The following is a 14,279-nucleotide window of genomic DNA, read 5'->3' on the forward strand; positions in this document are numbered from 1 at the left end:
GAAAGATAAGATGACGCTCTTAACCCAGTCAGCTATACTCTTACTACTACCAGTTCCCACCGAGTCGATTCCGACCCATGGCGACCCCAGGTATTTCAGAGTAGAACTGCACTCCGTAGGGTTTTCATGGCTGCGGCCTTTCAGAAGCAGATCACCAGGCCTTTCTTCCAAAGTGCCTCTGGGTGGGTTCGAACTCCAACCTTTTGGTTAGTAGTTGAGTGCTCAGCCATTCCTACCACCCAGGGACTACATGCTGTACCCTTAGCCATTACAATATTCTGCTGTATCTAAAAGGCTAACAATATTCCAACACCAGAACCTTTCTTACCACAGCCAGAATTTATAAGAATGCACCATTGATAATTAGAGGCAAATTTTAGTACCTAAAGTAAAACAACATGTAATAAAAGGCACAAAATGCACGAAATATTACTTCAGCCTTTACTTCCTGTATAATTAAATAAAATAACATAGATGCTAAGCAGAAAACTGCTTTAAGATACCTAGAAACAACCTAATCATAATTGCTCTACATCAGAACTAATTGGGTGATATGGTAATATTTTCCTCCAAAAATAAATCTCAGTATTTCACTCTCTCGGTCTTTCTCCCAGTCGTTAACGTCTAGCAAAAAGGAATAGCTGTAGAGATGCGAATTACACAGCTTGGCAGTTCAATGGGGGCAGTAATTACAGCTCCCTATGTCTCCCTGGGTCATCCCTGAGTATGTGAGGGTGAGGACTGTATCCAACTCCAAGCCATCAGGAGATCTACAACGTGTGTGTGTGTGACAGCAGACATAAATTGATGGTTATTGGTTATTAGTTCCATTTTAAAATTAGGTTCTAAAAAGGAAGCTCCTTAAAGCAGTGTAAGAGCAGCATTCCAAGTTTCTTCAGGTTTGCTCCCCTTGAACAGAGACCATTCTCATATGCTTTTTAAAAGGCAACGAAACAATTTTTAGAAACTCTACAACAGATTTTTTTAAAAAAAAAAAATTGGTATTATTTAGAACAGTGGTGTGCAAATCCCTGGCAGCACATTAAAATCACCCAGAGGCTTTTAAAAAATAGCCACGCCCAAGCCCTACCCCTGACCAATTAGACTCTCTGGGGTGGGGTCCAGGCATGGGTATTTTTTTTTTTTAATCTTCCCTAGGTTAGTCCTGTGGAGCCCTGGTAGCACAGTGGTTAAGAGCTCAAGTTTCTAACCAACAGGTCAGCAGTTTGAATCCACCAGCTGCTCCTAGGAAATCCTAAGGGGCAGTTCTGCCCTGTCCTGTAGGGTCACTATGAGTCAGAATTGACTCAGTGGCAGTGGGTTTTTGGTTTTAGGCCAGTCCTGTGGAGCCCTGGTAGCGCAGTGGTTAGGCGCTCAAGCTTCTAACCAAAAGGTCGGCAGTTCGAACCCACCAGCCACTCCTCGGAAACCCTATGCGGTAGTTCTACCCTGTGCTATAGGGTCGCTATGAGTCAGAATCGACTCAACAGCAACGGGTTTGGATTTTTTGGTTTAGGTCAGTCCTTGCAACTAGGCTTGAAAACCAGTGCCTTAGAAGCGTTATCTGAAGGATCCTTAGAGTAACAGAAACCAAAAACCAAAACCAAACCCATTGCCATCGAGTTGATTCCAACTCATAGCAACCGTACAGGACAGAGTAGAACTGCCCCACGGAGTTTCTAAGGAGCACCTGGTGGAGTCCAACCGCTGACCTTTTGGTTAGCAGCTGTAGCACTTAACCACTATGCCACCGGGGTTTGGAGAAGTTCTAAATCAAGATCCCTTCCACTGAAGAGAAGGAGCCCTGGTGATGCAGCGGTTACAGCACTCAGCTGCTCACCAAAAGGTCACCAATTCAAACCCACCAACTGCTCTGCAGGAGAAAGACGCAGAAGTCTGCTTCCAGAAAGATTTACAGCCTTGGAAACCCTATGCGGCAATTCTATTCTGCCCTATGGGGTCTCTACGAATCAGAATCAACTTAACGGCAGTGGGCGGATCTACTGAAGATCCTGACATGAACTAGCTGTGCACCCTAAACAGGGATATTTCCAAATGGCTAGTTTAGCTGCTTTATAAAAACAGACACCTAAAAAACATTTATCCATCTATTAACAGCTCAGATTTCGCTAACATAGATGTTTAATGAACCTTCCTGTGGTTTGCTGTTAAGAATGACACACACACATACAAACTCACAGTAACACACAGTATAGTGACTGCTGAGGATTATTTGTTGAAAAACTATAAGTAAAATTGAAAGATAAATAAGTAGTTTTTTTTTCCACAGTGACAAAAGATCTATCTCTATTCATTACGAAAAAAATTAGAGAATCTTCAACAACATACAGAAAGAATTTGAAGCACTTTTAACATCCATAAAATATAAAGAGTCTGTAATGGATTGAATTGTGTCCCCCAGAAATGTGTCAACTTGGCTAGGCCATGATTCCCAGTATTATGTGATTGTCCTCCATTTTGTCATCTGATGTGATTTTCCTCTGTGTTGTAAATCCTGCCTCTATGATGTTAACGAGGTGGGATTAGAGACAGTTCTGTTAATGAGGCAGGATTAGAGACAGTTCTGTTAATGAGGCAGGCGTCAATCTATAAGATTGACCTTTGTCTTAAGTCAATCTCTTTTAAGATATAAAAGGGAGAGGGAAGCAGAGAGACACGGGGATCTCACACCTCCAAAAAAGCAGCACCAGGAGCAGAGTGTGTCTTTTGGACCTGGGGTCCCTGCACCTGAGAAGCTCCTAGACCACAGGGAGATTGATGGCAAAGACCTTCCCCCCAAAGGTGACAGAGAGAGAAAGCCTCCCCTGGAAACCGGCACCCAGAATTCAGATTTCTAGCCTCCTAAAATGTGAGAGAATAAATTTCTGTTCTTTAAATCCATCCATTTTTGGTATTTGTTATAGTAGCACTAAACAGCTAAGACAGAATTTGGTACCGATAGAGTGGTGCTGCTCTAACAGATACGAAAAATGTGGAAGTGGTTTTGAAACTGTGAACGGGTAGAGGCTGGAAGAGTTTTAAAATACCTAATAGTAAAAGCCTAGATTTCCTTGAAGAGACTGTTGGTGGAATTATGGACATCAAAGACAATTCTGATGAGGACTCAGAAGAAGGGAGGAGAGCTGTAACACCAGAGACAGCACAGACAGCAAGAAGCACCAGCACAGAAACAGCCGCAAAAGAATCAGGAGACCAGCTCGGGATGGTGCTGCAACTGACCCAAGGAGGGAGAGAGCTGAGTATTAGGAGACTGGAAGGGCTGCAGGTAAAGGAAGAAGAGATGCCCAAGTCAGATACGGAGGGAAAGCTCCAGATTAGAGTAGACCTACAGCTCCTCCTTTTTGATTGGATCAGATTTTGGCAACACTTTGTGGGTACAACTGAGACTAACTAGACATTCATCAAACAATATCCATTTACCTCCTGGGCATACAGGTGGGATTCTATCTCCCAGCCTCCCTTGCAGTTAAGTGGGCCCATTTGACAGAGTTCTGGCCAATGGACTGTGAGTGAGCCCATGTGACAATGTTTTGACCAATGGAATGTGGGTGAGCCATGTGACTGAGTTCTGGCCAGTGGAATATGGGGGAGCCATGTAACTGAGTTCTGGCCAATGGAAAGCAGGTGAGCCCATGTGACAGAGTTCTGAGCAGTGGACAGAGTTCTGACCAGTGAGCCATGTGATTGAGTTCTGCAAATGGAAAGTGTGTGAGCCCATGTGACTGAGCTCTGGCCAATGGAAAGTGGGTGAACCATGTGACTGAGTTCTGGCCAATAGAAAGTAGGTAGAAAAGACTGTTGAAAACACTGTCATGCATAATCATCCACTCTCCCACCCAATGGCTGAACGGAAAGGCCTCTGGGGATGAGGAGAAAGGCAGAGGTTCAGTAGGAAGGCTGGGTAGGGTGCCTGAGTCTCTGTTCATGAGAGAGTCACTCAGGAGAACCACTTCTACCAGAACACCTGCACTGGACTATTATGTGAGTAAGGAAGAAAATTCTGTTTTGTTGAACCACTAAAATTTGGGGGATTGTTAGAAAAATCAGCCTATCCTGACTAACACTATGGGAGCCCCTCACATCCTGGAGCCAGGAGAGCCTCATCCCATAATCGGAAGTTACCATGTACAGAACTCAAGTCTCCACTAGCGCTGCCATTCAGTTAGAGTTACTAGGCCTTTCTTCACCTGTGACCCAACCCCATATTTTGTGGGACTCTCTGCTGAGTTCTCATCATTCAGTGACTGCAAAGCTACAGGTGTCCACAAGGAGAGAGTTCTAAACATTTCTGTGACCTGGTATCAATGAGGAGACCCTGGTGGTGTGGTGGTTAAGAGCTATGGCTGCTAACCAAAAGGTTGGTAGTTTGAATCCACCAGGTACTCCTTGGAAACTCTATGGGGCAGTTCTATTCTGTCCTACAGGGTCACTATGAGTCAGAATCGACTCAACGGCAATAGGTTTGGTTTTTTTTTAGTTTGGTACCAATGATGGTAAAGATTACATTTCTCAGCGTTCAGAGAAAAGTTCTAAATATCCCCAATGAACACAGAAATATGAGAAATCTGGAACTTTGTCTATTTTTAGTTTTTAACATATGCATTCCCAAAAGCTTAATTTAAAGCTGAAAGGGAATATTTCCATATTGAATTTCAATAAAGCAATATGCTGTTTTAGAATAAAAATGAAAAGATCTGGTACATAAAGAATCGGTTAAAGTTGTATAATCTGTCAACTGGGGTTCTGGGGATCTGTGAGGATTAATGACCAAAGATACAGTAGCTTGAGAAAGAGAATCATGTATTTAAAACAAAAATAGTTAAATGTTTAATAAGTTAGAGGGTCTTGGGGATTCATCTGAGGATAAATTTAAATAAAGAAAAAAACTGACAATTTAGATGTAAAACCTCTTAAAGGTGCAGATTAAAATGTAACCATGTGGGAAAACAATGTGCTTTGTGGATGATTTCTGAGAGGACTCTGAGACTGTTCTAAATACGTCTTTTGGGGTGACTAAAGAGGCATGCCTCACCCCAGCACTACCTGATACTTGCCTTTCTTATTTGCTCCTGAAGATACGGAGCTAACTGATATTTGAGGCAACATGTAAAGTTTCTCTTCAGGTATTGTTATGGAATAAACTGTGTCCCCCAAACTATGTGTTGAAATCCTAATCCCTATACCTAGGGGTGTGATCCTGTTTGGAAATAGGATTTTCTTTGTTACGTTAATTAGATCATACCTGAGTAGGATGGGTCCTAAATCTAGTCATTTCTGAGTTATAAAAAGAGCAGATTAGACATAGAAACAAGTACACACAGGAAGACAGGTGCCATGGGAAGATCACCTAAAGCTCAGGAACCAAGGAATACCTCGGGCTACAGATGAAGAGGAAATCAACTCAACCAAGACCCTGATTTGGACTTTGAGCTTCCAGAACTATGAGAAAATATATTTCTGTTCGTTAAGGCCACCTACTTGTGATATCTGTATCACAGTAGCACTCGGTAAATAAGACAGGTGTCAATAAGTGAACAAAACTTGTTAAAATTATGTATGATCTGGAACTATTTTATTATTCAGTATAGTGTCATGGCTACTGACATTTTATAATTAACATTTTCATTTTTTCATTTCTATTTTATTTTATTTGTAGTGGGATGTTAAGTCAGACTTTCCGGGTGGTCTCAGAGTTTCAGCAGAGGCCCACAGTCTTGAGAGAGATACTAGGCTATAGAGGTAGGTGATGCTACAGGGCTGACCTCCATCTGTCTGGTGAGCCTCGCGCCATAAGCCATTTCAAGGGTAGAGAAAGGAGGCAAGAGATTGGCTGGAGAAGAGGATAAATAAGGTGAGGAGAAAGAGGAGATGCTGACCACAGCTTTATTCCACACTGAAGTTGAAATAGGCCAGAACTGAGGGAGACAAGAACTTTAAATTGGATATGAGACTGAAGGTTTTGTTTAAGAATGGACTGAACTTTCCAATACCTGAAAATAAAATTGTGCGTTAACAACAGCAAGTGAACAGAACCGGAGAGACCATTTGGAAGTAGGAGAAAATACTTCCTCTAAGCATGTGGAAAGATGCAGTTTGTAAGAAAATAAATAAGGCTCTACACGCATCTAACTCAGTCCAGTTCATTCAATAAACTCCTCACATAAATGTATCATGGGACTCTGGGGCTGTAATCAATAAGAAGATGAACACTATATTTTTACACAAATAACGTGCACCTTCTACATTTGTTTGCCAACTGCTCCTCCCCCCATGAGGTGTTTTCACAAGTACCGCTATACCGATTTTTTTTTATGTTGCTGTAAAAAATTAGCATACAGTGCTGAGAAAAATACCTCAAGGGGGCGAGGGAGCAGTTGGCAAATAAATGTAGAAGGTGCGTGCTATTTGGGTAAAAAAATGATGCTACTGTTTATAAAAGGTTATACTGGTAAGAGTCTTATATTTCATTCTCCAAAAAACGATAAAGTACAGTCCCTTCTACCTAGGCCCTATTAGGCATATTATTTTTTTCCTAAAGCATTCAAAAACTTCTAGTCTAAAAGGCAAAAGCTAGCAAAAGTGGAAATGCAAGACAGAACAGTGTTTAATATCACCACAGCATTCCTACAAATCTGGAATAGCTTTTCCTTGGGAATTATTTTCATCATATATCCACAAAAAAAAAAAAACCATGGCTTTAAGTGAGTCAAAAGTATGAAGAGGAGAAATCTCCCAAATATACTCACCACACATGAAGGGGAGAAAAATTACAGTGCAAAATGAGGGGAAAGTAAATAATCTCAATAAATAAGCCCAAAACATCAAAGCACATTTAAAAGAAAGGAAGTTATGATGGCAACATCTGTAAACAGATGAGCCATGAACACAAAAAGATGAGTGATGTACAATGTCTTTCATAAGGTGGAGGGAAATACATAAAATAACATTAAAATGATTAACTATCACTTAAAGCACAATAAAAATTATTTTTAAAAGAGATTAACTATATGATCAGAAAAAAAAGAAAAAACAGTTGTCATCGACTTGATTCACTTTGACTCGTGGCGACCCCATGTGTATCAGAGTAGAACTGTGCTCTGCACGGTTTTCAATGGCTGAATTTTTGGAAGTAGACCACCAGTCCTGTCTTCCACAGTGCCTGTGGGCGGGCTAGAACCTCCTACCCTTTGGTTAGCAGCCGAGCACATTTACCATTTGTACCACCCAGGGACTCCATATACTGGGAACATAAAGAAAATACTGGCAAGGTAGGAGAATGTATTCACAACAAGAACTTTTTCTTGGATGATTAGAGTGAATCTGAGAATACCACATACCATTTATTTAAAAAAAAAAAAATTATCGGGATTTTTGTTAGTAAAACTTTGACCAAGTTTTATGCCTCACATACTCTGGACCTTGAAGTATAATTTACTTAATGCCACATGAAAAGCCAGTTTTGTCATAAATTGTAGTCTGAACACAGAAAATGCTATTTTTCTATTCTTAATGACAAGGCCCTTCTTACGCATAACATTCTAAAATGAAGACATTTCAAGATATAAAAATTACCTGCAAGTTTTCATGATATATGGGAAGATTTTCAATACAGGCAGTTTCCGGGTTACAAACGAAATCCTTTCCTAAGTCTATATATTTAAGTTAAATTTGTAGGTAAATCGGAACAGGTACACGTGGTTCTTATTCAGCGTCACTGAGCAAATGTTTGTCTTAGTATACAGCATACATTTCACCTTTCTATGGAGCCCTGGTTGGCACAGGAGCCCTGGTTGGCACAGTGGTCAAGAGCTTGGCTGCTAACCAAAAGGTTGGCAGTTGGAATCCACCAGTTGCTTCTTGGAAACCCTATGGGGCAGTTCTACTCCATCCTGTAGGGCTGCTATGAGTCAGAACTGACTGGAAGACAACTAGTTTTTGTTTTTGTTTTTTTCTTTGGTTTATGCATATAAGACAATCACTTGCAAACCACGAAATTTTTTCATGAGGGTCACAAAGTGCTGTGTGCATTCATCATTATGAACCATTGTATTTGACTCAAATTTTTAATATAACAGGCTTTATGGCAGCCCAGTCTTAACTAGTAGTTGTCCATAAGTCAGACATTGGTGACCTGGTGACTGCCTGTAGCTGTGTTATATTCAGGTACCAAATGCTGATCAGTGTTGCCTCATTTTAAAAATCTGTGAGAGATGCTTTCTGTACTTATACAATATGTCAAGCATGCTGGAATAACAAACCTACCTTTATTTTAAAAGCCAGTCAAAGACTACACTGATGAAATGTGCTAAACAAACGCCTATCAAGAGTATAACTAGTTGCCATTGAGTCAACTGCAACTCATGCCAATCCCAAGTCCCTGGGGGGTACAAACAGTTAACACACTTAACCACTAACTGAAAGGTTGGGGGTTCGCCATCACCCAGAGGTGCCTTAGAAGAAAGGCTTGGCGATTTACTTCCAAAAAAATCAGCCATTGAAAACCCTATGGAGCTCAGTTCTACTCTGACACACATGGGGTCACTATGAGTTGGAGTCGACTCAATGGCACCTGGTTATCAGAATTACAAAAAATAATAACTCCCAACAGTGGAGATAAGCATCACCTGACATTGAAGCCACAGGCCGTGCTTCTCAAAGCCTAGAAGGAGGCCAGATATAGAAAACATCAGGAGTAGAACAGGAAGCCCTATGAGGGTACCCCCTCCATTTTTTTCTGGTCTTGAAATTCCAAAATCTGACTGAAGAAGGAGGTTGGAGCAAGAGGCCACCAGAAGCCCTGGGCAGAGCTGCCTTCTGGTGAGCTACATGAGATGGAAGCCTTCCTGCTTTCCGGTACTGCACACACTTGGTAAAAAACAGATTCCCTTTTCTTGGGCCCCCTTTCATTTCCAGGGACTAAAAACCTCAGTGGCATAACATAGGCCCAAAGCAGCACTAAAGTAAAGCCCCCAAAGCTAAAATTCTTAGAGGCCGAAGGCTGTAATGACCAACGTGAGTTAGGTGTTTAGATGGGGATCTGACTAAGCAATGACAGACTTAACCAAAAGCCCAAAGAAAAATGTAATGTCAACCTTAAATAACAGTAAAATATAACAAATGGAGGAAAATAATTGTTTACCCAGCGTTTAAACCTAAGAAACATCCAAACAATAGAATCAGTCTAAAAGGGTATAAAAAATAATGTTAAAAAAAAAAATTCTAATTTTCCATCATGGTGGCACTTCAAAATGGTGGAAATGTCCAACAAACAGGGACCCAATCCAAGCAATAAGGACAGAGGCTATTTCATGCTGTGAAAATCCCATAGGTTTCCTCGACAAAGGGCATTTATTGTTAAGCAGAAGATAATCCTGTGAAAGGTAAACTTCCCTCCCGCCCACCCCCCCTTCCCCCCTCCCCCCACAAAAAAGAATGGGGTGGCACTATCAAGCAAATGACCCTAACAGACTTTTCAACGGAGCTTGGCACAGATACTTGCCACAGATACTTCAGAAAAAAAACTGACATTCACCTGAGCAGCCTCCAGCTATTCACACCGCAGGCTCCAAGACACCATGTCACCCAAGACAGCCCCCAGCCAAAAACTGAACATGGCGCGATACTAGAGCATGGTCGCTTCTGCCCAACCCTGCACCCCTCCACAGGCAACCTCTGCTCCAGAGCTCCCTACTGGCTTGGTTAAAACTGTCAAATCTATATGGCCATCTAAGGCTCTCCAGGCCCAATCCTGCTTAGACCGAATTTTATCCTTCCCAGGTGCACCTCCCTCCCCCTCCAATAAACCTTCCACGTTCCTAATTCTGTCTCGACACCTGTTTCACAAGGAACCCCACTAACACAATGCTCCTAAAACCCATGCTAGTGAAAAGTGACTTTCCACACCTCAGTATGAAGATCCGCTTTCTGTAACCAAAATTTCATGTTTCCAATAACCCACTACGTTATTTGGCCATTTCAAAGGAGATGAGCAAGTATCACAAATTTTAAGCCTCAGCAAGTGAACTGCCGAAGTTTTACTGTCAAAAATGTTTTACACTTTTTTACATGTTTTATCATTATTGTTATTACGACACAAAATAATTCAGGTTGTATGTAACATTATTTTTACATTTTCCGGGAAGTCTTGATACTTATCGTTGATGCAAAAATTATAGTGGAGGCTCAATCCAACCTTCGGTCTAGTTACATCATCGGTTAATATCAATTGAAAGGCTCTCTAAGATATATACTTTTCATACTGTAAAATGTATAAAAGATAAAATTAAACCCTGTGTCATTTTTTTCCTATTCACAGCCACACTTTTGTACAAGGTATTATGACTTATGTCACTGAAGACTTTTTTATTTATTATTATTATTTTTAATTTCAGGTTTGAAGCATCGAACAACGGTCTTTCGAAATCCTTTTATGGGATATATGTGAATCTTCCATTCCTAAATTCCCACAGAAGATTAAGGAACAAGCATAGCAGCATATTGTCAGAATTATTCATAAGATAAAAATACCTGCTTTCTTTGGGTCTGTTTTCTTTCGTGATGTAGTTATTGTTAACACTGCCTGTTTCACATACGATTATTTCTCTTGGCAGTCAAATAAGACAGGTAAAAAGCTGATGAATTGCCTGTTCTGTCACACTGAGATGCTGTATCACCTTGGCAATGTATAATGAAATGAGGAAATTTTACCTATGTTTCTTTTTTTTTTTTTTTACTAAAAAAAGGATGGAAAGTATTTGAATTTAGGGCTTTTTCAAAACAACACAAGTCATGAGAATTTTGACTTGCTTTTTGACTGGTGGCTTTAGGCACAGACTTTTGATTAGTGACAATTAAACTTAAATAGAAAGACATTTTAAACCGGGGTCTTAAAACAAAGGATACAGAAATCACATGGTTAGAAGTATATATTTTGCCAGTCTCAACTTCAGTTGGCCCAATAATACCAGAAGTGTAAAATTTTATAGGACTAATTGGAGGGGCCATATCAATTGGTGTTATTGTTTATTTTTGGATATTGATAAAAGAGCAGTGAAGAAAAAGTATGGTTAATGCTTAAAGCAGATGAAAAGTACTTGGAGGGAAATCCACAAGGACTCACTAACAAATTAATAGCTACGCTTCAGTTATATTTGTTTACTTTTTTAAAAGTACATTCTCAGAAATAACCTAGACTCTCAATTAAGCAAAACACAACCAGGATTTTAATCTAACCCTGGAATTTGATCCTTAAAATTAAAAAAAAAAAATTTTTCCCTGCTATTCCTGCTTTGGGATCCATCCCAACATCTGGATGCCAGAATCTGAGAAGCAAAACCCACAGAGACACACATGTGTAATTTCATGCCTGCAAACCCACTATTTTTTAGGGTAAAACCACTATGGTGCTTCTTGCCTCTTTTCTTACTCCACAGAAATCTTGAGGAGTGTTTTCCAAACATATCTAGGGTTAAGAAACAATATGTTCTATACCACAACTTGGCATACACACACACACATGTATAACTAAAGCAAAAGTTTTCTGAGTTAATACTTTCCCTTTCTACATGTGATATGCTCTGATAGTTTCCACTCCATTCCATTCCATCTCATTTCCTTCTGTTTAAAAATACTGACCTCGATCCACTAAACTGATTTCACATCTCACAAATGGGTCGTGACCTGTGGTTTGGAAACCAGCGCTTAAAAGTCTTCCTATAAAAAGGCCGGTGCTCAGACCCACATCACCAGCATCACCCGGGGACCTAGGAGAAATGCAAGCTCTCAAGGCCCACCCTGGACCTGCTGCATCAGGATCTGCGTTAACAGGTCCCAGGTGACTTGTGTTCACACTGAAGCTTGAGGAGGTCTGCTCTAAAACACAGAACGAGGTCATTCACAACTGTTGTCTGAACTGAATTTAAATCAAATACCGATTGTCACTGAGTCAATTCCAGCTCACAGTGACCCTACAGGACAGAGGAGAACTGCTCCGCAGGGTTTCCAAGGAACGGCTGGTGGATTCGAAATGCCGACACTTTGGTTAGCCGCCGAGCTCTTAAGCACTGTACCACCCGGGCTCTTTAAATTGAAACAGTGCCTCTAAACAATCTTTGTTCAAAGAAGCTCCATCATTCCACTGAGTTCAAGAGGCAACATATTTTCTGACAGGAAAGTAATGTGCAAATGAAAATTCATTTTCAGTTTCATCAGTTCATTCAATGGGCTTCCATTGCCAGCAGGGAGTTTCCTAACCTGGGATTCCTGGGCCTCTGGAGAGATGGAGGAGTAGGTTGACTGCAGTAGATCTTCAAGCCCCACACACTGCATATCAAAGTGTGTGTGTGTGTGTGTGTGTGTGTGTGTGTGTGTGTGTGCGCGCGCATACGTGAGCTTTTTCTGGGGGAGAAAATTCATAGTATTCGCCAAAGTTCTACAGAGCTCCATGATTCAGAAAAGTTAAGACACACGGCCCTTGAGAACATGCTCTCTCTGCTATAAATTGGCTGTGTGGTCACAATCATAACCTACAGAGGCAGTCAGAGAAGTGTAAAGAGTCAGGGAATACAAGACAGGTCCTTGACTGTGACCACTGCTTATTTAATTCATTCAACAAATATGTATTACCCAGAACCCAGTGCCCTCAAGTCAAGTATCTACTATTCACAAGGTAGACATTGATGGTTCAGTGGTAGAATTCTTGCCTTCTAGGCAAGAGACCTGGGTTTGATTCCCAGCCAATGCACTCATGCACAGCTCCCCTCATCTGTGTCCAGTGGAGGATTGCATGTTGCTATGATGCTGAACAGTTTTCAGCACAGTTTCCAGACTAAGACAGCCTAAGAAGAAAGGCCTGGAAATCTACTTCCAAAAATCAGCCAGTGAAAACCCTTTGGCTCACAACAGTTTAATCAAACAATCAATCATGGGGATGGTCATGACTGGGCAACATTTCGTTCCCTTATGCATGGAATCACCATGAGGCAGGGAACAATTCAAGGACAACCAACAGCATGCAGAAGGTACAATGGGAGACATAAATATGATATTATGATTCTTTTATGTGACTTATCATCTAACAAGGCAGATAAAACAGGCACAAAAATAATCAAATGCGCCCCCTCCCAAAAATGGCAAGGAGCCAAATGACAAGATTTGGAGGATAGACAAAAGCAAGGTCAGAGGAGCACAGAGCAAGACATTAAGACATTCAGATCACCGGCGAGTAGGGTACTGGAAGGAAGGGTTGAACACACCTTGACGGGGGCACCACCAGTTTCCAACCTCCGTCTGTTCTAATTGGTCCGTGCCCATCTAGTTGTCAAATATTTTGGTTACCAGCCCTGTGGGGGGACTGCTGCAAAGTTATGCTGGAGTCATTATACACAGAACTCAGAGCTCCAGGTGAGAGAACCTGGATTCAATGCCGTAAGAAATTCCGTATGTCTTCTGAAAGTCTTTGTTGGTGGCTTTTAAAATAAAATATATTTTCTTTTATTTCTACTAAACAAGTTACAAAGAACACTGGGAAATACACAAAAGTAACATGAAGAAAAAATAGAACTTTCTAAATTTAAAAGCTAAAGGGAAAATCCCACAGAGGGAAATATTAACAGCTTTGAGCAAATCAAAGTATTATCTCACAGGGGTCTTGAAAATGAACGTAATGAAAACTAAATGGCAAAAAAAAAAAAAAAAAAAATCAATAGAACAAATACGACCTAGTTGATGTTTAAGTATCGTTAGAATGTAATATACATAACCTGTTGAGAAAAGCACTAAATCTTCTAAAGCCAAAGTCTGTAAAGAGTTGCTGCCTGAGCTGTCTCCACTTCTCTCCTCCCACTCTTGCTTAAACCAGTCCCAATGGAACTTCTGTCCACTCCATGCAAATCACTCTTATCAAGGTCACCAATGACTTCCATTTGGCCAAACCAAATGGTTGATCCTCAGTCCTTGTCTTAATGGACCCAACGCTCTCTTGGTTCTTCTCCTACCTCACTGGCTCTTCCATGCAGGCTCCTTTGTGGGTTCCTTCTCCTCTTACCTAACTCTACGTGTTGGAGAGACCCAAAGCTCAACCCTCAGAGCCCTACATATTCTATTGAAAAGTCTGTGTGCATGTGCGCACACACACGCTTTTTCTGGAAAGAAAATTTATAATATTTGCCAATTTTTTAGAGTTCCCTGATTCAAAAAGGTTAAGACACACTGCCTTGGGAACATGATCTTTCTGCTATAAACTGGGTGTGTGGTCACAG

General features: G+C 40.9%; 1 non-coding gene across 1 annotated transcript; it reads left to right on the plus strand.

The window, feature by feature from the left end:
• Positions 1-12,692: 12,692 nt before the first annotated feature.
• TRNAR-UCU (transfer RNA arginine (anticodon UCU)) lies at positions 12,693-12,763 on the plus strand. The gene has a single exon. It is a non-coding gene; the product is annotated as a tRNA-Arg (tRNA).
• The last annotated feature ends 1,516 nt before the right edge of the window (positions 12,764-14,279 follow it).

The sequence above is a fragment of the Loxodonta africana genome, chromosome 2 (assembly GCF_030014295.1).
Source record: "Loxodonta africana isolate mLoxAfr1 chromosome 2, mLoxAfr1.hap2, whole genome shotgun sequence".
In the NCBI taxonomy this organism is placed as follows: domain Eukaryota; kingdom Metazoa; phylum Chordata; class Mammalia; order Proboscidea; family Elephantidae; genus Loxodonta; species Loxodonta africana.